This window comes from Rosa rugosa, chromosome 4, assembly GCF_958449725.1.
Source record: "Rosa rugosa chromosome 4, drRosRugo1.1, whole genome shotgun sequence".
Lineage (NCBI taxonomy): Eukaryota > Viridiplantae > Streptophyta > Magnoliopsida > Rosales > Rosaceae > Rosa > Rosa rugosa.
The window spans coordinates 31653714-31659223 of record NC_084823.1 but is presented as its reverse complement, the minus strand read 5'-3'; the positions used below and the strand labels follow the sequence as shown (position 1 = coordinate 31659223).

The following is a 5510-nucleotide window of genomic DNA, read 5'->3' as shown; positions in this document are numbered from 1 at the left end:
GCGTGGCAGCCCAACAAGCCGCACAAGCTGCTGCAGATGCCAGTGTTCGTTTGGATGAACTTTTCCTTCGCCTGACTCATGCAGGCCGAAGACTTTTGGGCCCCTAGAGTTAGGCCCATATTTTGTATGAACAATATTATTATTATTATTATCTTACTATTTAGCCCACTTTGCTTGGCCCAACTAATAACTTATTCTCTCAAACGGTTCAACGCTTTAGATTGCCTTTATTGCTTTAAAACCGTTTGAAAAGATTGAAAAGATAATCTCGAAATGGAGCAGTTACCTCCTTGGAGACTGCCCCGTCTCCCACGCGCTTTCAATTACCTTCATTTCCGAGATCTTCGCATTTAACCTTGTTGATACGCTCATTGATGACAGTGAGAATATCACAACTGCCCATCGTACGGTTGAGGCCGCTGAGATTGGCGCTATAAATACCTGCATTCTGGGGAGATGGTAGACATAAACGCAATATGGCTTTCCCAGAAATAGTATCGCAATCTCTACTTCTCTTTCTCCAGATTCTAAAATCTTCTCCTCGCGATATCAGCCTTAGCCTCAAACCCCTAGGTCTTATGGCTTAACCTCAATACCTGGGTAGGTCTTATGGCCTAACCTCAGGTCCAACCTCATGTCTTTGGTCTCTGGAAGTCACGGTGAAACCCACCGGCTTCATTTAGACCAAAGAACATGTGGTGCTCCCGTAGCGGCGGAACCAGATTTTGAGGTGTCTCCTCTCTCAAACTGCCCGCGTGGAGCAGGAGGAAGAAGGGTGGAACACCAATATGGGTCGCCTGTTCTTGCTCCGTCGCCTACTTCCAGGGTCTGACTGCGTGATTTATGTTTTTCCCCTGGAGGTAGATGTGGTTGTGAGTCGCGCTTCTCTGTGAAGACCATCTCCATCCCGGAGGATAATCCTTCCCAAAAGGTTGCGATGGATTATTTCCTTCCTTTTGGTCCGGTACAGACGGTAGCGGCTGCAACTCAAAGCAGAGGAGGCATGTGGGTGAAGAGAGGGAGAGTAGGAATGCCCGAGCACAGCCCCTTTGCTGCCACAAGATCCAGAAACTCTCAGTAGATCTGTAACTTTATGGTTTTTTACTCTAAGCCACTTCTGGCCTTGTAAACCGCAGATGTGATTATTTTGATTTGCACTTTGTACTGCTTCTGGCCGCAAAGCCACTTTATGAAAGAAAGTTTTTAACACTTTTTGCAAATCAAAGTATAAAATAAGGCCTCAGATATAGGCCATTACATGCATTCTTAACACCATAATGTCAAAGAAAAGAAACATTGAAATTGAAAATTATTGAACGAAAAGCCTCAAATAAGGCCTAAATGTACAGAGTGTTGCCCCCTAGTATGCGTAGGTGAAGCAAGTACAGGATACTAAGGCCACAAGAAAGGCCTGAATATGGATGAAGCGAACCTGGGGAGACTAAGGCTGCCCCCCTGTCTGAGAAGAAGGTTGATCCGGTGGATCGTCAAACTCCCAAACACTCACTACTAGAAAACTTGTCTTTTACGACGCGCAAATTACGGCGTGCATATCATGTGCGCCGTAAAAGACGGTCATTTACGGCATGTTTTTTTGTGCGCCGTAAAAGACGTCCATTTTTTGTCTTTTACGGCGTGCTTTTCATGTGCGCCGTAAATGACATATTACATTTACGACATACTTTTTTTGTGCGCTGTAAAAGACTAATTTTTTATCTTTTACAGCGTGCTTTTCACGTGTGCCGTAAATGATGTGTTTCTTAACAATCCCGCTCAGCCATTTTTAGCTAAATTCTAATTTCCCACCAAACCTTTTTACTCTGACATTTTTTTTTAAAAGATAAAAACTCAGGCCAAACCCGGATCTCTTCAGACTCTCCATCTCTCGTCTCGTTTCCTCTTCTTCTCTTCATCCTCGCTCGATGCCATCCCATCGATCTAAAGGCCGAAGCCAATAATCCTGTCATTAGGTGAGTGAATATGTCTCTCCCAAATTCAGTTGGGGTCTCTCTCTCTCTTCTTTGCTATGCACGGCCCTTCGAGGCTTCCAACGCCAGACGTGTATGCATCAATTGCTTCTCTCTCCGTCCTCTCTCAGGTACTCCGGCCGCTATCTCTTTCTCTTTCTTTCTCTGTTTGTATTTACCTTATCTAATTTTTCAATCAAAAGCTTCAAACTTGGTGGTTTTTAGGGATTTTGAGGTTTTATCTCATCGCCGCTTCCCTATCTCTATCTCTATGGTTCAGTTTTTGGATTAATTTTGTTGTATTTGTTTGGGTTTTAGGGGTTGAAGTAGTTTTTGCAATAGAGAAAGCTGCGGTGGAGATATGACTTCTGTTCGCTGACGGTGCTCTCGGGCCGTCTATCAAACTCAACTCGGGGCTGGTGAGTACCTTCCCTTTCGCTTTTGGTTTGGTTTGATTTCATAGGTTAGGGTTTCTGATTGGTCTATATGTTTAGTTATTTGGAGGTGGTCAAGCGTTTGGGGTCCTTAAGATATGTGATTGTACATCTGATTGATTTGTTACCATGTTTTTGTGGTAGGATTATTACATAGATGTTGATTATCAAGTGGGTGATGGCTTCTCTTTCAGTGGAGGTGTCTATTCTCTTTTCCACTACCTCTTTTATTTGCTAAATGGCCTTTCCAAGTTTTTCAGTACTAGTAACTGAGGAAGTGGGTAAGTTTTTGACAGGAAAGTATTCATATGGACCAAGCCCTTCTGATGAATGGTTCAAGCAGGGGAAGATAGTGAGTCCTATAAATTACCAATCTTTCTTTTTTTGTTTTTGTTTTTATAATCACCCATTTGAAAGGAAATTTAGACCCAATTTAATTTGTATGGATCATATGGCTGTTTTTTTTTTTTTTGTGTGATCATATTCTAGGTGCTTATATTTCTCTTGGTTCTGGTGAGAAGGTCCGATCTTGGACTTGCAATGGGTGCTGATTCTCAGGCAGTTGCTGATGTTTTTAGGTAAATTTGTACATTTAGCTTTAGAGGACTAGCGGTTGGCATGTTTGAAACAGTGTGGTTTATACTTTTATAGTATATGAGTCATGCAGACAATGAGTGTGGAATTTGCAGGGTTTACCAATTGTCTCACTCTACAATAATTTCACTTTTAAGAGAGTTATTGAAGTTGTTATTTTGGCTTTCCCCATCTGCTAATTTGTAGGGTTTCCTATCATTTCAGTCCATCACCATCTCTCCTCTTATCCACTACTCAAGGATTTATCTTGATCAGACGATTTAACTTCTTTCTTAATCTCTTCCTTTCCCAAAGTCTCTCTCTACTTGTTCATATCCTTCTCTCAAACTCTTCCCATCCAAAGGTATAGTTTCTCCTCTTTTTTGACTCATCTTTTTTACATCTGGTATAGGTCTTGCATCACCATTGTGACAAGGCCCGCCGGCTATGTGAGGCATTCGGTGCATAGGATTTTCCCCCCGTGTCACTTTATGAACGAAAAAAAAGAACCTTTCATGTCTTGAATGTTTGGAATCTGCCTTGTGTAGCTGATGTCAACTTTTTTATTTCTGTTATTTAGTTGCTGCCGTTAAACTTCTGTTGAGTTGCTTGTTGGTTCTTTTGAGGGTGATTTTTTGCTCTCCTGCAGATTTCAAAGTACATGTTGATTAATGCTTAGAGTATTTACATGGATTTTAAAGTACATGTTGATTAATGCTTAGAGTATGTTATTTCCTGGAGGTTATTTGCTTCCAATTTATTTTTACTGATTCGTCTGCTTTTTTATTTCAGAGCATTGTCAGTCATGGGGTTGAAAAGCCAGCTATCCAGTGATGATGAACTTCTGGTTGTTCGTCTTTGGAAGGGTCTTCAATGCTATTGCTATAGTGATTCAAGATTTTGATCTAGGATGCTCTTTGTTAATCTAGAATGTTTTACTTTAGGACGGTAATGATAAATTGTTGGTTTAATTAAGTTGTTTTTATACAATATTGTTGTTGGCATATTAATTCACATTTTGTAATGTGATATTGCAGTTTGTTATCTCGCTTTTCATCTCAATAAATTGTATAGATTTATATAGATTTTGATAGATTTATATAGATTTTGAAATGGTATCACAAAATTTACAGGAAAAAAAAATCGGTGCAAATATTACATGCTGTAAATATATCCTACAACCACATTTACGGCGTGCCTCAAATTACAATTACGGCGTGCTTCTGACATCAATTACGGCGTGCTTTGTTATTTCAAAATGAAATAAAAAATCTCTAAACCCTTTTACGGCGTTCATTGTTGTCTTTCACGGCATGCTTTTGAGATCAATCACGGCATACTTTTGATATCAATTACGGCGCACATATTTGGTCATTTACGGCGCTCTTTGTATTTGAAAATCGAAATTAAGAATTTCTAAAACTCTTTTACGGCGCTCTTTTATGTCTTTCACGGCGTTCTGGTGAGGTCTTTTACGGCATTTCGGAAAAACGCCGTAAAAGAGTTTTGTCTTTTACGGCATGTCCATTTACGGCGCATTTTTGTGTGCCGTAAAAGACCATTTTTCTGGTAGTGACTAGGGTAGTATTTCTTCAGGAAACGCCCGTTAATGGGATGGCGGTGGAGGTCGCCATCCAAATCTTTGAGGTGAAAGGCCCCGCGCTCCAGAATGCGATGAACAACGAAAGGTCCTTCCCATCGCGGAGTCCATTTACCGCGACCGGTCAACTTCTCGCCAAAAGGCAAAACAGCCTTCCAAACCAAATCACCCTCTTTGTAACTACGGCCACGTGTCCTCTTATCATAGGCGCGAGCAATCCTTTGCTTTTCCAAGACCAAGTTGTCCAAAGCTGCCAAGCGTTGCTCGCTGAGATCTTCGTGTTCTTGCCACATCGCCTGAACATAATCTTCCCCGATCAAATGGTGCTGATCTTGGACGCGCAGAGACTGGACGTTGATTTCCAACGGTAAGATGGCATCATGACCGAACATTAGCGCATAGGGGGTCGTAGCAGTGGGATTTCTCTTGGAGGTACGATAAGCCCATAAGGTCTCATACAACGTATTGTGCCACTGTCTAGGGTTTTCAACAAGCATCTTCTTGAGCAAGGTGATAATGATCTTGTTACTGGCCTCCGCTTGACCATTGGATTGGGCATAATAAGGTGTGCTGTGGACGAACTGGATGCCCAAGTCCGTGACCAGTTTCTCTACCTCGCCGCCCATAAATGCTGCCCCCCTGTCTGAGACCAAAACTTCCGGAATGCCGAACTTGCAAATAATATTCTGAAAAATAAACTGGCGAATGGTAGCACCGGAAGCTTCCTTCAACGGTTCAGCCTCAACCCACTTCGTGAAGAAATCAGTGGCTACAATGATGAACTTGTGCTGGAGCGAGGAATGAGGGTGAATCATCCCAATCAAGTCCAAAGCCCAGCCTCTGGCAGGCCAAGGTTTAATAATAGGTTGCATGGGAATATTGGGAATGTGCTGCACTGGACCATGCGCCTGACAGTCTTGGCAACCTTTCGCGAAC

General features: G+C 42.1%; 1 long non-coding RNA gene across 2 annotated transcripts; it reads left to right on the top strand.

Moving 5' to 3' along the window:
• The first annotated feature begins 2031 nt into the window (after positions 1-2031).
• LOC133742149 (uncharacterized) lies at positions 2032-3157 on the top strand. Of its 2 annotated transcripts, XR_009862380.1 has the most exons (4): positions 2032-2098; positions 2286-2386; positions 2546-2753; positions 2891-3157. It is a non-coding gene; the product is annotated as an uncharacterized LOC133742149 (long non-coding RNA). The 2 variants fall into 2 exon arrangements; XR_009862379.1 differs by lacking the exon at positions 2891-3157 and having other exon boundaries at positions 2546-2877.
• Positions 3158-5510: the final 2353 nt, after the last annotated feature.